Raw genomic sequence first — 19,748 nt, forward strand, 5'->3', positions numbered from 1 at the left:
CCTAAGCTGACTGAAAGAGTCCTATCCTTCAAATAGGAAGAGAACCATTTCAGGGCTAAGCCCTGAATACCAACCTGATCCCTAAGACGATCAATGAGAATGTTGTGATCAACTGTATCAAATGCCGCTGTAAGATCTAACAACAACAAGACAACGCGGTTTCCAGAATCAACACCTCGTAGGATATCATTAGACACCCTCAAAAGAGACGATTCTGTACTATGACCAACTCTAAAACCTGACTGGAATCTATCGCAGATGTTATTCCTAATTAAAAAGTCATTAAGCTGTGCGTGCACAATTTTTTCTAGTATCTTTGAAATAAAAGGCAATTTTGAAATTGGACGAAAACTACTCATGTCAAATGGGTCTAAGCTGGGTTTTTTTTAAAAAAGGGCTGAATAACTGCGTGCTTAAAACTAACCGGAACAACACCAGATGACAAGCTGATATTTATAATAGACAGAACACTTGGGCCAATTGAATCAAGTACCTGCTTAAATAGAGAAGAAGGGAGCACATCACCAGGAGACCTGGTGGACTTTATATTAGCAGTTATATCCTTAAGCTCCTGCAAAGAAACAGGCATGAAACTGGTCAGTTGGTTCTGAGGGGCAACAGAAACAATAAAATCATTGCCAACAGATGAAATTACAGATCTAATTCCATCAACCTTACCAATAAAAAAGTTTAAAAACTCTTCACACATGTCAGCAGAAGGATTGAATGCAGGAGCAGCAGTAGGATGAAGAACAGTATTTACAGTAGAGAAAAGTACTCTAGAATTATTACAGTTTCTGGAGATGATGACATAAAAAATAATTTGATCTAGCCAATTTAACAGTTCTTTGATACTCATTCAAACGGTTCTTCAAAAGCTCATAAGAGACGTGTAATTTATCTTTAACCCATTTGCGTTCAGACCTCCTACACTCCTGCCTAAGAGCACGGGTAGTACTGTTCAACCAGGGCTGCGATTTGACTTTCTTCCCCTGACTTTGACAGGAGCCACAACATCTAAAATCTCTAAGCAAGAAGAGTTAAACTGATTGACCAACTATTCTAAACCCATACAGGGAGAGTGTGACTCGATCAATGAAAATAAAGGAGAGACATTTAAAACAGCTGAAAAACTACTCACTGTACATGGATTAAGTATGTGAGACGAAATCGAGGCAGAAACAGTATTACCCGGCACAACACAAGGAAAGTTAGAATTTAAAATAACAGTCTTATGGTCAGAAAAAACTGTATCAACAATCTTCACGCTATCAATAGAAAATCCTAAAGATAATACAAGGTCAAGCGTATGACCACGTTCATGAGTTGGACCCGAAACACATTGTAAAAAATCAAACGACTTTAATAAATGTAAAAATTCTTTAACCAGGGGCTTTGAAGGACAGCACACATGTATATTAAAATCCCCCAAAATTAAAATACTGTCAAAAGAAGGGACAATACCAGATAAAAATTCAGAAAACTCCTGTATAAAATCCCCATGAGAGTATGGGGGTCTATAAATCAAAATTCAGCATAATTAACTGAGATTGAAAAGAGCTAAAAGACGCAGAAGGTGAAAGTCTACATTTAAACTGGTCTTTAAAAACAACTGCAAGACCACCGCCACGACCAACAGACCTAGGGGTACTGAAAAAACTGCAGCCAGGAGGAGAAAGTTCAGAAAGAGAAGTCATTTCACCAGCATTAAGCCAAGTCTCAGTTATAAATAAAAAATCAATTTCATGAGAAAGAAAAAGATCATTCAGGATGAAGGTCTTATTTGCCAGAGATCTCGCGTTTATCAACGCCATTGTCACTGGAGTGGGAATGGCATAAGAAGATCTCAGAGAGGAATCATAGAATGGTACCGGTCCACTGTCATGTAAATAGCGAAGATTCCGATGATTAACTCCTCGATCTGCAGACTGTCGCTTCACGTACACCATCCGCGATGACTGAGGCATCAGCACCGAACACGGAAAGACAGGCACAATGTATGAACATCTCAAGTTCCTGATCACGGCCTCCGCCATCAAAGAAACTGGTCCGATGACTGGAAACTTTCCGATCCTTTTCGATCTCACAAGGACTCCAGCACGCTTCCCACGCTTCCTTCGCCGTTTCCTCCACATGCACAGACATCCCGGCAGGTAGCACATTTTCCTCAATGCGACTGGCACAAAATGCGAGTGCAGATGCCAATCATCTCTGGGATCGCTAAATAAACAACCGGTCACAGCCAATCGAATATTAAGAAGCATCATGTGATCATTTACCAGAGGGGAGCAAACAGAGGGTGTGATAAAACAAACAAAAAACAATACAAACAAAAGAGACAAGGACAGACTGTGGCAAGCCGGCAAACATCCTGGCGCCATCTTGGGTCTAAACATGCCCCCCTTGACAATTGACAAACTCCCTTCTCAACTGGTCTGACTCCCTTTAAATGTGTACAGGGGTTCCAACCGCCAATGTTCCCATAGTCAGGGGAGCCAACGGACGTGCCAGTCGTAAACGATTGGATGACGTGCAGTGAGGAGGTCTGGAATTGGGCTCATGTTCACCTTCAACATGCTGTTTGAAGGCAAAAGGAGCAAGCGGATCGCAGAGGGCGCCCAGGTCCCAACTACCAGCCGGGTCAATGGGTGTGGCTATCAACACGGGATCTACGTCTCCGGCTTCCATGCCGCAAATTGAGTCCAAGGTACGTGGGTCCATTCCAGATCACGAGACAGATAACACCAGTTTCCTTCAGGCTGGCACTTCCTCACACAAATTGTATTTCTCCTACCTTTCATGTATCCCTGCTCAAGCCTGCTGCTGGTCCCAGAGACGAGGGAGAGGGGAGGTCCAGTGAGCAGGCCCCTCAACCCATCACCATTGAGGGCGAGGAGGCTTACCAAGTCCAGGAATTACTCGATTCCAGACGTCGGGGAAGAATCCTGCAGTATCTGGTTGACTGGGAGGGGTACGGTCCAGAGGAACGCTCTTGGGTAAATTCTGAGGATATTCTAGATCCCAATCTCATCGATGAATTTCATTGCTTACACAATGGAAGACCGGCCCCTCGACCCCGTGGTAGACCCTGACGTCGGTTGCCTCCTTGCGCCAGGAGTCACTCGCGGGGGGCTCTGTCACGGAGACGAACCCCGTGATTCCCTGGCCAGCAGAGGGCACCCTCACCTGAATACTGACACACACGCATCCATCCATTTAATTTACACTGACTACACTACATTTCCCACAAGCCCCGTCCTTGGACTCTGATCACCATCACAGGTGCAACTCATCAGGACTTTTATATAAGCTGGACTATCACCATAACTCAACGCGAAGTCTTGATTTGCTGTGTCTGTCATTTCTGAGCGTTACTACCCGTGTTTGTTTTCCTGTTGCCGATCCTGTTTGATATCCTTTACGTACCTTTGCTGCCTACCTACCGACCCTTGTTTGTTACTGGATTTTGATTCTCTGTTCTCCCTACGTTGCTGATATTGCTGGTATTGACCATTGCCTGTACGACTACGAGTTTCTGCAATAAAGCCTGCATATGGATCCCATGTCGAGTTCTGGTTCATTACATATATATATATATATATATATATATATATATATATATAGACGGTTTCAACGGCATCAACATAAACAAACGTTAATGCGCGTGAGCACTTTTGTGGACCTAACTTAACTTCCGGTAGACTCCAAATAGAATCAATAACAACAGCCAAGTCCCTCTAGAGTAGATATTTTTTGATAACAAACAAAATGTGTTTTCTGTGTGGATCAGGCGGACTTCATGAAAATGCTAATTCATTATTTGCCAGCAGGAGATGTTTTAAAGCATAGACATAAAGCACGAGAAATAGAGGTTTCCCCAGTAACAGCTGTAAACGAAGCAGAGCTGGTATGCTCATACGCTGCTATCAGGCATATAACATGCAAGTCTTCCTTCAGAAATACAGCGATATAAAAACACCCGTGCCTCATTTTGATATTTAAACATAAATGTAAGGAATTATTATTATTAAACGTGCAGTACGTTACGTAACGTTACGTTACTCATGTTTATTTAACGAAACCTTTTTGAAACTCGATCAGTTTTAAAATTGTGGCTCCAAAAATAAATAAATGTATGGGAAACAAATCCCGCAGCAAAACCACCTGAGCCCAACTTCAGTCTAATCATCACCTTGGCTTTAACTGCGTTTGTAGATGGCACCGCAGCCATACCGAAATACACAACACAGACCGGAAGTTAACTTAACGCGTGCGCCCGATGAAACCGTCTATATATATATATATATATATATATATATATATATATATATATAGAGAGAGAGAGAGAGAGAGAGAGAGAGAGACATAGATAGATAGATAGATAGATAGATAGATAGATAGATAGATAGATAGATAGATAGATAGATAGATAGATAGATAGATAGATAGATAGATAGATAGAGCACGGGATGAAGTTAACCATATTTTAGACCTTTTCTTTTTTTAATGACAATGATATTACATTCCTTTTCAACTATTAAATTAATACATACATGTGCTAAATTATATTCATGTTGTCATTTTTAACTTAGTTGATACTACTGTAGATGGTGATTTGGGGTTGATTTCTTTAGTGCAAGGCAGTGCCTTTTTGAATTTAATTATTTAAACTTAAAATAAAAATAAATCTAAATAAACAAAATGAAGAGCAATCACACTACACTTTTTTTTTTTTTTTGAGCTATCAGCCCTTTTAGTGAGTATAACTGGATTCACTGGCGTTGCTAGTAAAATTACAGTCTTACAGAAAGCTTGATTGGTTCAATTGTGTACATTCATTTACCCGTTCAAATTGTTATACTGAATAACTATTTACAGGAATTTAATTAAGTATTATAATTGCAGAACCATTAGAAATGAGTAAAATGATCTGCAGCGCTATCAGTATACCGGACCAAATTTCAGGCCTTTCCAGTGTATTTTTGTGAGTAAGACAATGTTTGACCACTTAATAAAACAGTTAAAGTCATAAAGATCTGCCTGTACATCAAAGCCACAGAATACACACACACCACCACCACCAGTCCTTCACACATGCATGAGCAGTGTATTGACACACACACACACACACACACACACACACACACAGCCGTAATTAAAGCTAGTGGAGCTCTGAAAAGACAACTCGAGGTCAGCTTAATTGAACAGACAGATGCTGGTAGCTTCTCTCTCTTAAACACACACACACAAATTGAAGCAAAAAAATGCCAGGGCCCCATACACTATTAACTTTTACCCTTCCTAACTTCTGTCCTCTTTGTGTGTATGTGTAAAGACTGCCCTCATGACAGTTCACTTCTAAGTATGATGATGACCAGCAACTTTTGTTCACTCATTAAACTGGAAAATATCCATGTGAATCGTCCATGTGTGCATATGTGTAAGAACAGCCATTACTGCTTAATAAGACTGAATCCCACTAGGCAAGGAAAGATTTAAGATAGTGTAACTAATGAGAAATGAGACCTCTCTCTCTCTCTCTCTCTCTCTCACACACACACCCACACACACACACACACACACACACACTGGTTATGGAACGCATTGTCTCCTACATTACTGTAGTCCCAGTGGGATTCAGCACACGGGCTGGCTAGACCAGAACAGTAGCACTTCTCGCATCCATGGAGATGGTCTCCACAGAGATTATAGAATCCCTGTTTACAGCAGTCGCAGTTTTGTCCCTCCACATGCTCCTGGAGAGAGAGAGAGAGAGAGAGAGAGAGAGACGGCTGAGTGAAACTGTGCTGCATGCACTATTAAACACTGATAAAGCTAAACCATGGGAAGTGTGTTACTTACACACACACACACAGGTGCACAAACCTCTACAGTGAAGGAAAAGTCATTATTCTTCCATTTAATTTATTTCAATAGCTGCAGGACCTCTTCACATATGTGTGTTTGTAACTGGAACCGTGCACCATTCAGAATTACTGCTGAAGAACTGCTATAACTAGAAATATGTTTTCCTATACATACATAAGTAAGAGTTTTGTGTGTAAGTTGTGTGTAAGTTTCTTCTCCTCACCAAGGATGCATTTATCTGATAAAAAAAAGTAAAAACTGTAATTTTATTACAATTTCAAATAGCTGTGAATATCTTTTAAACTGTAACTGATTGCTGTATTTTCAGCATCATTCCTCCAGTCTTCAGTGTCACATGATCTTCAGAAATCATTAAATTCTTATATGATGATTTGATGATCAATAAACATTTCTGATTATTATCTATGTTTCTAAACAGTTGTGCTGCCAAATGTTTTTTTTTTTTTTTTTATGGAGACCATGCTACATTTTATTTTTCAGGATTCAAGCATGAATATAAAGTTCAAAACAAAATGGAAATATTTTGTAAAATTACAAATGCATTTAGTGTCACTTTTGATCAATTTAATGCATCCTTTTTTAATAAAATGTCTATATATATATATATATATATATATATATATATATATATATATATATATATATATATATATATACATTTATATAACCGATCTTACTTTAAATCTTACCTGTTTATTATCTTAAATCCAGAAGAGTGGATTGCATTCAGTTGTGTAATTGTGTTTATTTATTCCAATATGTAAAATATGTTAGTTTTTTTAGTTGTGGGGAACTAGTTGCTTTGAATTGTAACTCTGTGTTATTTTAAACTGTGTGTTGTGACCAGTTCTGTTCAGATTCAGGTTCGCATTTTCCCATCCAGCGCCACGTCATTTAATCACCAAATCCATTTGCGCCCATTTGTGCGCCCATGGGCGTGCTGGTCTAAAAAAGAGGTGTTTTCAGGCGTATTGCTGGCGCATTGCTATTTTAATGAGCTGAAAATAGACTGCGCCATACACCAACTCAAACCTGGTCTAAAGTCTAAAGTCAATGGCACAATATTGTTTTGTTATTCAAGAGTGCGTTGGTAGAAATTGCGCCTCTGGGCGGTCCACAGTGCATGATGACTTTGCTTATTACACACAGGGATGCATCACACAAACATTCCAAATATTAAAAACAAAAGGATTACAGTGTAAAATAATATTATTGTGTAGGCTACATATACAAATGTAATGATGGATAGTCATTGCGTGTATTAGAACTAGGATACCTATTTGCAATTCAGCCTATTACTAACAATGATGAATGAAATTTTACTTCATCCCATGCCTTCTTCACTTCGGGAAGCTTTGGTGGATTCCCGCTTGTCCCGTAGATGATCTTTCTTCGCCTGAGAAGCATTCAGCTTTTCCACCAACAAATTCTGCCATGTAAATAGCAATCCGCCATGGCGCGAGCGCATCTCGCTCTTAAACGGAATGAGAGATGACATTCTGATTGGTTTATTGAATGCCCATTACTTATTAAGAAAATAGGGACGACCCATTCCAAAAATGCACCCCAGTGCATGGACCATTTTTCTGTCGTTATAATAGGAAAAGTGGATTTGGACATGCCCTGAGTTCACCTGCGCTGTGCGCTTTACACTTTGCATTAAGATCGTTAAAATAGGGCCCATGATCTTCAAGAGGCTCATTTCATAAATTCTGATCATCAGTCAACCCTACAGTGTGAATCCAGTACTAACTAATGTATAATGAACTTTTTCAGATGAACAGACACCAGTGTTTCTGACACTTTAATTTATTTCTGTATATTACAGCTATCAGCAATACTGGCATCAGACAGCGGCACCTGGAGCGAGTCCATCCCATCTGTGGGTGTCATTTACTGATGTTTCTTAATGTCCCATTTACACTGGCGCTCCGCCTGAGCCCAGCCTTCACTGAACAGAGCTGAGCGTTTGCGTCTATAATCTGACCATCACAGCCTCCTTATCTGGGCAACGCCAAACACGCTTCACCTCCGCTCACTCTTAATCTGTTCATCCATCCATCCGGAGCACTGAGAGAAATCCTGTGAAACCCTTCTCGATCATCTGTAGTCCTGCATTAAAACTGAGCTGGCTCATCTTATTCTATTTTCTCAGTTGGTTTTGTGCATTGAAACACTTTAATCTTATGTTAGGAGGGGAAAATAGATCCAGACTGCAACGATTTGACAGCCAAGGAAAAAAAAAAAGAAAAGTTAGTTGTCAGGAAAACATCAAAGTGTAAAGCAGCTCTCAAGCAGTATTTCATTTACACAGAACAGAGGCGACATCAGATGTGCATCTGATGCTGAGAGATCAGATCTGAGCAGCTTATAAATGAAGCGTTGCACTCTTACACTGAATTCGGAGGTGTTAGAGGAACACTTTAACCTTACATTGTGTGTTTTGACCCAGAAATAAAAAAGCAATGGCTGTTGTTGCTTTCTTGGAACTACTAGGGACTTTAAGCAATGCTTAACAATAAAGCAACAGCAACAACTGAGAGGACTGTGAAACATTCAATCTTTTATCTTTAGCATAATACAATTTTTATTTAAATGGGGGCAAGAGAAACCGTGCTTTTGGCATTAAACGACAACTTAAATTAAAATATATCCACAGTAACTTACAGTGCATTCAGGCTAACGTTTTTGTGTTCTATGGGAATCAAACCCACAACCTTTTGTATTGCTAATGCAATGCTCTACTACTGAGCCAAAGGAACACTCAACTTATTGTCAGAAGAAGAGTTTTTAGTCTTGTATGATGCCAATAAGTCTAAAAATCAAGATTTACAATGCAAAATATACTCGCCTTTTAATCTGTCACATAGTAGTGACTACTGCAAATTTGTTGTACTCCCAGGGTAGACCATTACAATGTACACGTCACGAAGTAGGACTTTAAAGTTGCGCAAGCGCATGTTCTTTGCCATTGCCATTCCATCAGCTGTTGTTGCTTAAAGTCCCTAATATCTGGTTGTCAGATCTCTCATGCAAACTTCCATCTACTTTGTAAAGGTTGAATCACTGGGTTTGTGTCATGTTTTACTGCAAAACACACACTCCCCTCTCTACTGCTGACATTTTTATAAATCCCTCCTTTAGATCCTTCATTGTCCTTTTTGGACCTGTGTTGTTCATACAAGCTGATTTCATCTGTCCATCTTTAAGTATCCTCATCACATAAGATGGTACATGTCCTACCTGTCTCCTCTGTCCCTTTCCAACCATTTCCTCTCAGTCCTGGTCGTGACAGCATCCACTGAACAATTAATAAGTAGATATGAATATGACACACCTGAACCAGCCAGACATAACAAAGCTGACAGTTTTCTGTGTTCATCTTAGAATATCTTGAAAAATTTCTTCAAACAAGCTTGTGTGAAATTCCTCGCGACCTGAATGTGGCCTTTCTGATTCAGTGCCTTTTTGCTTAATTGGTTGTCTTATTCAGGATGAGCAGTCTGTAGAAAGCTAATGCTGCCACAGACCTTTGTGCCAGATTTAATTTTTGACTGGGATGAAAACGAGGCTGTGAGGGACTGAATAGTTTAATGGAATGTAAAAAAACAAAACAAAAAAAACTTTCAGACAAAAACTCTATCAAACAGTTTTTAAAGTTGTAGGTTGTGACTAAGTCATGCCTCACAGCCTCATTGTCGGCCACTTTAAATTAAATACTGCATCCAACCTGTCTTAGGTCTGTAAACAGTGCCTTAAAGACTTAGTGATCACTACATGTGAGAAACTGCGAAGCCATCAAAATTACTATCATTTAACTATATTTACATGATTAAAATCAAAAGATTTTAGTAATGAAATGCGTTGCTAGAGATGTTAAGTTTGCTAAAGAGTCTATACACCGCAAAAAAAAAAAAAAAAAAAACTGTGTGAATGATCTCACAAAAGCCCCATTCACACTGCACATCGAACCCGGCATATTGCCGGAACATTACCGGGTCGCCTTCTGTGTGAAAGCAACCACGTCCCAGGATTGATTCCGGCATTGAACCCGGGTCGGGGACCTAGTAACATTTCCGGGATGAGCGATGTGTGAACAAAAGCCAGATCTAATGCCGTGTCGAAGTGATGAGGCACGTTATCGCGCGACTCTTTCGGCTGTTTTGAAGAAAGATCAACGTTTGCAATTAAAAAATATGTGCAAACTGTAATGAAGCAGAGATCAGTTAGTTCCTCACTTTCCGCGCTGACGCCGAGATCGTTTGCTTGCTTCAGTGAAAGTATAACGTGCATAGCGTTTTTGACTCGTACATTACACGTCACGCACTGGAACAATGCCGGGTCGCCTTCTGTGTGAAAGCAAACACTTCCCGGGATTGATTTCGGCATTGAACCCGGGTCGGGGACCTAGTAACATTGCGGGGTTCGACCCGGGACGAGCGCTGTGTGAACAAAAGCCAGATCTAATGCCGTGTCGAAGTGATGGCGCGCGATTGTTTTACCGGCTGTTTTGAAGGAAGATCAACGTTCGGGATGAAAAAATATGTGCAAACTGTAATGAAGCAATTAGTTCCTCACTTTCCGTGCTGACACCGAGATTGCTCGCTTTTTCGACTCGTACATTACACGTCACGCGCTGATGTCACGTGTCACTACGGGATCTTTACGGGTTGTGTGTGAAAGCACGCACATATCCCGGGTAATCACTGGCAGTGTGAAAGTGCAAAATCTATCAATTGCCGGAACACTTTACCCCTGTATTTGCCGGAATGGCAGTGTGAAAGGGGCTAAAGGGTACTATGGCAGTATAGAGGGTATGCATTGAGGTCACTTTCCCATCTGAACACAGCCCCTCAGCCAGGCTTGAGTGGAAAAAGAGACTGCTGCATGAATGCAGCAAACAAAACGCAAGTAAAACTTGATAAAATGATAATCAGCTAAAACTAAAGGTTGTTGGAATCAATATAGTGTTCCTTACAACTTACTAAAGATCCAGCGGTCCATGGATATTGACATGCAGCCATTTTCCTGACATTTACATGTGCCTGATTTTGACGCCGAGAAATACTTAAAGCAAATTTGCCTGTCAACATATTTTATAAATAAAAATTAGGTTGTTCTAAATCTGGTTGATCACTTATATCAATGTTATTTATATATCGACATATCGTCCAGCTCAAAACGTATATAGATTTTGTCAGTGTGTGGCGAGTGGGGCGGGGCCGAGAGGCGTGGGAACGAGGAGTGAGGCCAGGTGTAGTGATTGGAGATGAGCTGCACCTGCGCCCCACCCCTCGTTCCCACGCCTCTCGGCCCCGCCCCACTCGCCACACAGTGCTTATTTAAAAACATCCAGTTATGCAGAATATAAGATGGTGAACATTTAATTGAGGAGTTGTCAATACTATATATATATATATATATATATATATATATATATATATATAACAATAAGATAAATAAAATAAGATTTTACCGCAAAATTCAGCATATTAACATAAAATGATAAATGCAAATGCTTGTTTCGCTGCCTGAAGCACATTTGTTTCTTTGAATAGCAGGATCTTTTGCTTATCTTTTCTGTAGCTTTCGGCAGTCTGTAAAAATATATCTCAGATATCTTGTCAAATCTATTTGTACAGTCAATCATAGAGCTCTTTCCTGTTTTAGATATGTTTTGTGTGTTCTGCCATTTAGTCTTTCTCTTAGGACTCCAGCTGACAGTGATGAAACATGCATACCCTCGATTTGCACAGCAAGTACTCAATATTAGGGACTTGAACACTGACTTCATATTATCCATGGACCATCTGTTGTTCAGAAACCTGCTACAGTAGTTGACCTGAAAATTGGTTGTTATACATTAATATCATACTGCTCAATGCAGCTGTTCACAAGAATCAAATATCTGGCCTTTGTCAACTAAATGAAGATCGCTGAATTGATCAGCGAGTGGAGTTATCTCTGTGCTGGATTTTAGGAGTTGCTTGTTAAATCAGTAATGCTGCAGGTTCTCTGTACTTCCCACAAACTGTGTATGCGTGATATTCTGCTTCTCAATACTTAACCTAACCAGTGTCAGAGTTCATCCTGCACGGTTGCTCTAGAAACCACTCTCTGTAATTGGCCGATGCGGGATAAACTCTAAAAGTATCCTGTAAACAGCAGATTTCACAAACACAGATTGGCATCCATAAATATCTAAACATCATGACCCCAACCTACACACGCAAGGATTTGCACTGACCTCCATGAAGCCATTTCTCAGAAAATCTAAAAATCGAATCGATACATTTTTTGTGAGGCAAATTTTGTAAGAGCAGTACTTTAAGAAATGCTTATTTAAAATGAACAAAGGGGGGAAAAGAGCACATTTCTAAAACACATGATGCAAAATTTATAAGATAATGTTTTACATAAGTGCAATGTTTAACCTTTTGACCACATGGGCTGCCACAGGCATAAAGGGGAAGCAAAAAAGAAGAAGATAATAATAATATAATCTGTGCACAAGTATCTATTCCAAGGAAGCTTCTAATAATCAAATTAGATAAAGTATAGTAATGTTTTGGTCATAGAGTCTGTGCCTATGTTGTGGTATTATTGTAGCAGTGAGTGCAGTGATCATGGAGAGGGAGGCCAGTGTTAATGTGGTAACACATGTCGTACCTTACACACACAGGGCAGCTGGCAGGGATCCTGGTTAACACTGCCTTCACTGCTGCAGTTGCATCGCTCACACAGAGTGAATCCTGTGTATCCAAATGCACACCTGTCACACTTCTCACCTGTGCATCCCTGCTTACAGATGCACGAGCCCAATGCCAAACCTGCAGAGACAAGAAAACACACCATTACAGCCTATGCTCCTGCTTAACACACAAAAACAAATGTCAATACTATCATCAATGCAAAATAAAACATGCTTTAAAAACACTGATACATTTTTACCAGAATTACCTAAAACGAAAACAAAAAACACCCTGTGGAAACCAGTGCAGTTTAAAATGCCTACTTATATATATATATATATATTTTTTAGGCCAAAGTTAAATGAAAGTGAGGTAAAACCAATTCACCTAATCATATTTAAGGCTACTCTGCTACTTTATCTTCTAAAAATCATCTATAACATACATGAATGGTTTTTTGACTGTGACAGCTTGCTTTGCCACGTCTGCATGAAACTGAATGATTTAGATTTGAAATAAAAATAATAAAGTATGTATAAATTATACATTAAAAAATAATTTAGAATGAATACCATCCTGGAAACGTATTTTGCTCACTGTTATTAACATATTTTTAATGACATCCAGAAAAGGTTAAATATTCAGAATATTTTCAATTTTCAACATTTTTCAAGGTCCAACTATCAAGGCTGTAGGAAAATATGTCCCTCCTTACCTGCAGTTTTACTCCACACTTTGTGAACTTATTTAACACTTCTTTGGGAAGTTCCTTTGTTGTTTTCTTTAAATGGTAGGTATATTTTTGCAAGCATATTTGACTTGTTTTTTGACTTGACAGATTTGTTTTTTTTTTTACTATCATTACTAACTAAGCCACTGGCACATTTTATTCCATCTTCCATTTGATGCATTCAGAAAGGATGAGTGTTTACACAACAGTATAATGTGGTAATGTGCTTCTAATGACCTCCACATGCTATTTCAGTGATCTTTTCACCGAAAACACTTAGTATGTGTAAATATGGCTGCTGCCGGATCTTGTGTTGTGTTATACCTGCTGTGGCCTAATTCTCGTCCGGGACACATGAAAAGTGCAGTGAACTTCTCAGGTTACATGAGCAGGGCCAGGGCATGTGTGGACTCACCTGGGAAAATATTCAAATAATGCTCAATTAACTCAGCTTAGCATCAGCCACAATCTGGTTATAATAGCATTCCTCTGATTTGTCAAGACAGTTTCACTCTGGCAAATAAAGACATCACTTTACAAGGAGCTCCTGACATATGCCACTGATAATATGACAATTCCACATGTGGAAGAGTTGATCTGAATACTGTCACAGCTAAGAGTCAGAAACAGGTAAAAGGTATGCTGATACTGTGAACAACAGAAAAAATAAATTCAGGTCTGATTTGGGGTTTTGTTTCAAGTTCATTGTTTTAATTTCTCTTATTTTGTCATAGTCATAGTTCCTGTCTAGTCTTGTGATTCCCTTGATCCTTATGTATTCCTGCCTAGTGTGTGTGTGTCATGTTTTGATCAGTTATCTAGTCATGTGCCTTGTTTCCCATTGGCTGGTTTTTGTCATGCGACCCTTTTTGTTTGGTATTTATTGCCCTCATGTTGTCTCTTTCACATTGTCGAGTATTGTCTCTGTAACCTCTCTTGGTGAGTCTTATTTCTGTTCATGTCAAGTCTGTTTCAAGTCGAGCCAGTGTCAAGTCAAGCCAAGCCTGTTTGGATTATGTTTCATGTCCTTATTGTAAATAAACTGCATTTGGGTTTACTACGCTTGCCTTCAGTGGACTGTTTGTTGCAGTTACTAATTCAAGAATGACCCATAAAGGCTAGCCACCAGAGCTTGGGTCACTCCAGCGTGGAGTAACAAGAAGGTGTAGCAAGAAGTAAAAATGGAGTAGCAAGAAGGCGATTAGATTGAGTGATATTTCTTTAATACAGTAGTTAAACAATCTAGTTAATATTGCATAACTTCAATTTTAAACATATTATTGCCAGTTACTTTGTGTGTTTTTGCTTCACCAATAAAAACAGTTCCACATAAAGACACAGGGGCATTTTGTTCCTGAACGATTGTGTATTTTTGAACAACTCATTTAACCACAATTCAGTGATTCGCTCATTAAGACTGTCTGACTGACTGACTGACTGACCATCTGGTTAATTCCTGGAAAATTTATGTTTTTTAAGAAATTGGTTGAGTGAATAATTCAGTGACTAAATTAATGTTTATAAATACACTCTGTGCATCTGAAATTGCATATTGTCTGAATAGGTTCCACATTTGATGAAGAATTTACAAAAGCAAGCAAAGTCACACAAACAGTGGAGAGTCCCAGTACTGTTAATTGCTGTAATGAAAATTAAATGCTATTGAACCAAACAGATTGAAAGGCCCAAACTAATTGTTGTGGAATTCATATTATGATGTATTAACTGTTACATAGTGTGCCTATTATATGTATAGTCACTCAGTCACTCATATAATATGAACTGATGTTGATAGACCACACCTAAATAGGCCGTAAAACAGTAAAACAGCATTCTCAGCTCTGTTGGACATTGTTGAGACCTCTTACTTTCACAGACGTGGCGTGTGAGGAAGGTTCCCGCCATCCAGGGTTTCTGGTTGTAACCAGGGCAACAGCGGTCACAGCTCTCGCCTCAAGTGCTGTGCTCACACTCACAGCTGAATTTCTGATGTCAAAACCAAACAGTCAATCAAACCCACTGTGTGTCATTCAGAAATGTTTTGAGAATGCCTTCCTAAGTAAAACTCAATCTGAGATGGCAAACACAATGCAGAGCAGAATAAGCACAAGCTGTAAGCACCTCTCAGGCTTACTCCAATGTGTATAAAAACAATGTTGAAACAATTGCCTAATAATAGCTGTATTTCGGTGCTGAGCAGATCAGTGATCTAACAGCACTTGTCAATGTCAAAATGACTGAGACGGAAAATTAAATAAAAATGCGGTTGCTACCATTAATGGACACTTAAATGGAGCATGAATTTCAACATAAAACGTCCACTTTAATAACCAAAAAGTGAGATAAAAGAGTAAGCAAGTAGCTTAACATTTAATATGTGGCTTTTTTTAAATGTTACATAAATGCAAAACATTTATTTTCTCCATATAAACTGTACAATTAAGAATGAATGTGTACATATTATGAATTAACTTAATGAATGTGGTTACACTTACAGCCTTTCAATGCATTGACAGTGCATTTCAGTGCATTGCCTAAACTAGAAAATGTTAAAGCGTGTGATTTTGATGAATGTCATTAAAGGTTGAGGTTAGGAGATTCATATTAAATCCTATTTTTTAAAAAAAGTGAAAGTGACATGACATACAGCCAAGTATGGTGACCCATACTCAGAATTTGTGCTCTGCATTTAACCCATCCAAAGTGCACACACACAGAGCAGTGAACGAACACACACGTAGCAGTGGGCAGCCATTTATGCTGCAGCACCCGGGAGCAGTTGGGGGTTCAGTGCCTTGCTCAAGGGCACCTCAGTCATGTAATTGCCAGCCTGAGATTCAAACCCACAACCATAAGGTTAGGAGTCATACTCTCTAACCACTAGGCCACGACTTGAATGCATTCAATTCCAGTTCTACCAGAAAGACTCGGGAGATAGAAGAATGTACGAAGCATACATTTATTGACAGCTCAGCGAGCACAATTATAAATTTCTTTGGCGGAAGGCCCCGTCCATGGTTCGTAATCCGAGGGTAGCGAATCTGCATTTCCTGCCTGAAGACGAAGGCAGGGGTGCAGCCGACCCCCCTGGAAGGTAAGGACAGGACCATCCTGGTGGTGGGGGGGAGGGTAGAGGTTGTTGTCGCGTCGGCATCTGCGAACTCAAACATGTGTAAGTACGATCTTTTTATAACAGCCAAAAGTGATTAGTCTCTAATTAACAACTTAATAATAAAGCTCAAGTAATAACCCTAATTACAATGCAAATATGAAATCATTTGAGGATAAAAATTCTTTAGCTTCAGATGACAAACCTTGTTGTATGGGTTGAGAGGGCAGGCCTTAGTATGACCATAACAGATGCACATGCCTCCTACTGATATATCCTTAATGGAGTAGTAATGCTGAAAAACAGAAGCAATGCAAATCCCATTAACCTCAAACTCTACTATAATACATAAGTGAATTACTGCATCCACTAGACAAGAAACAAGGAGCAAAACTAACTGCTGTCTATTTCCTATGCTTTACCCTCCGATGTGAGAAATCAAGGTTTATAATTTTTATTTTAAATATTTACAGATGCATGATTGCCTATTGTTTTTATTAATTAATTAATTAATTAATTAATTATTATTAGAATTTTTTTTTTCCTTGACAGACCTTAAAGACTTTTGTGGTTTGAACTGAGAAGTTCTGATGAAGCACTAGGAATCTTGGAAGCAAAGTATCTATAAGTTAAACTTTGTGAACAGATCTGCTTTTCAGATAGAAATTCACATAACACCTCACACAACAAAAGTATGAGTTTGTAAACCACCCTACCCCCTGAAGCTGATAAAATATTTTTTAATATATAAATCAAAATAAGGCATTTATCTATGTGTGAACTGTTACCTTGCTGAAAAACCCAGCTGGTCACCGGCATAAGCTATGCTTTGCACAGAGGTACCCGCTTTGGTCACTGGTTGCTGGCCATCATCACGGGACACTGGTGTGCTGGTGCACCAGCATAAGTTGTCATTTGGATGCTGGTAGGATCCCAGTAAGACATCAACAAACAGTACATGTGCAAAAGGTGTTGTCAAAAGTATGTTGTCACTATTATGGTGATTAGTGTTCACCCTAGATAGGCACTTTGCCCTTGACTATGGTTAAATTATTTCACTTTAATCCACTGTTACTATTGCAAAACGTTATGCCCCTCACTGCAATGAAATCCTTTGAATTAATATGTGTTTTTTACATTTATTCTTTTTACTAACTGTAATGATAAAATCTCCATAACTACGGGAAGAAGGAGGCAGGAACCGGCGCACAATCAAAATGAAACTTTAATAATCACAAAATAAACAAAATAGCGCATCAGCCCTTCACGGACGACTGATGCACGCAAATAAAAAGCAAAACATAAAATAAAGCCCAGGCCTGGTCCTCTCTCGTCCTTCATGGTCGTCGCTCTAGTTTTATATTCTTCCATCTCCTACGTGGGACTCGAGACCTGTGGTGGGTCGCAAGTGTAGGTCATCTCCAATCACTACACCTGGCCTCACTCCTCGTTCCCACGTCCCTCGGCCCCGCCCCACTCGCCACACTAACAACTTTCTTGTTGTCATTAGCTGTCAGCTGACACATGAAAGTACCCAGATGTACTTTCAGTTTTTAACTTTATGCAACGTAAGAACAAAACATTTTGTCTCTTCAATAGACTGTCAGTAACATTTTACAAGTTTGACATTTTTCAGTTAAAGTAAATTCATTGATGATTCAGTGATTTCATCCATCCAGTTCAGCTATCTTCCAATAGTCTATCCCCAATAAGCATATTACATAATAAACATATGTTATATTACTACTGTCTTACACACACTTAAAGGTATAGACTGAGAATCACTGAATAAACATGCACACATTTATACTGTACTTTATATCCCTACAGCGTGTGTTAAGATGGCTGTGATGCTTAAACAGATCAATGATTTGAAAAGTGCCACGAAGCCATGCTCTTAAACTTCCTGGGTAAGTCAATTTACCAAACTCACAACAATACACTTTAATATGAGAATGACACACATCACCTTTAAATTAGCCTGATAATCATATGTCACCTATCTGGCGTAAGCCTCTCTGTCACGGTAGGAAATCCAGTGTTTCCTCCGTGTCATGTTTTGTGATTGTTTTTGTACTTACGTTGTCCCCATGTGCTCGTTTAGTTGATTGTCATCACCTGGGTGTTGATTGTCTCGCTCCAGCTGATCTTCATCACACCTCAGCTACTTATACTCACCTCGCTCTCTCTCTGTTGTCAGATCCTCTCTCATGTCTCCGTGTCCTAGTTGGATTACCGTCTTCCGTGTTCGTGTGCTGGATTGGATTCGTGTTGTCGTCCTCGTGTCAGTGTTCCGGTCTGTTCCTGGTTTCACCCATTGACCTCCTTCACCTGCACCATCGACTTCACCATCCAGCTCTTCTCACGCCACCGTAGACCTTCCTTGCCATTGCCAACATTCTGGACTCTCTTTCTAATAAACATCATCTTATTGCCTGCAATTGCTTCCTCCTCATTTACCTGTCGTTACAGAAGGATCTGACCATCATGGAAGCAGCAGGCGATCGCTCCCCATCTCATCTGGAGGAATTTCTGCAGAGAGCCGTGGGTCGTATGGATCGCCAAGACAAGGCGATAGATGAGATGGGTCGAGCCTTCCAAGCAATGGTGACGAAGGTGTCCGAGCTCGCTCTCCAGTCTCAACACCAACAACAACAGCCACCCGCTGCGCCTCCCACGCCACCCACACCGCCGATCGTCTCCGGGGGTATTTCCCAGCCCGAACCACGCCTCCCCATCCCTGAGAAATATGCGGGTGAGCCAGAGTTTTGTCGTTCATTCCTGTCTCATTGTTCTCTGCACTTCGCCATGCAGCCCCGCACGTTCTACACCGAGGAAATGAAGGTGGCATTCGTCTTGTCACTACTGACGGGAAGGGCTGCCCTCTGGGGGACGGCGGTGTGGGAGAATCAAGACAGCTGCTGTGCCTCGTTCCACGCCCTTTCGGAGGAGATGAGACGGGTCTTCGACCGCTCCGTCGCCGGGAGGGAAGCGGCTAGACTTCTCACGGACCTACGTCAAGAGGACAGGTCCGTATCCGATTACTCGATTGAGTTCCGCACCCTGGCGGCGGAGTGTAAGTGGAACGAAGAGGCGCAGTGGGATCACTTCCTGCATGGGCTGGCTGACCGCATCCAACAGGAGATCCGCGCCGTCGAGCTCCCCACTTCTCTCAATAGCCTGATTGATCTCACCATCAGAGTTGACAACCGACTCGATCAAGCCGCCAGACGGAGGGGGAGAGCAGTTCTCGCGAACAGACCGGAGGCTCAGTGTCAGCGCTCAGAGGTTGCGGTCAGCCCACCGGGAGATCTTGAACCCATGCAGG

The 19,748-nt window shown here is 40.3% G+C and overlaps 1 pseudogene; it reads right to left on the reverse strand.

Annotated features, from left to right (window-relative positions):
- The window catches only part of LOC127983549 (laminin subunit alpha-2-like), a 186,525-nt pseudogene that overhangs the window by 137,640 nt on the left and 29,137 nt on the right, over positions 1–19,748 (reverse strand).

This window comes from Carassius gibelio, chromosome B20, assembly GCF_023724105.1.
Source record: "Carassius gibelio isolate Cgi1373 ecotype wild population from Czech Republic chromosome B20, carGib1.2-hapl.c, whole genome shotgun sequence".
NCBI lineage: Eukaryota > Metazoa > Chordata > Actinopteri > Cypriniformes > Cyprinidae > Carassius > Carassius gibelio.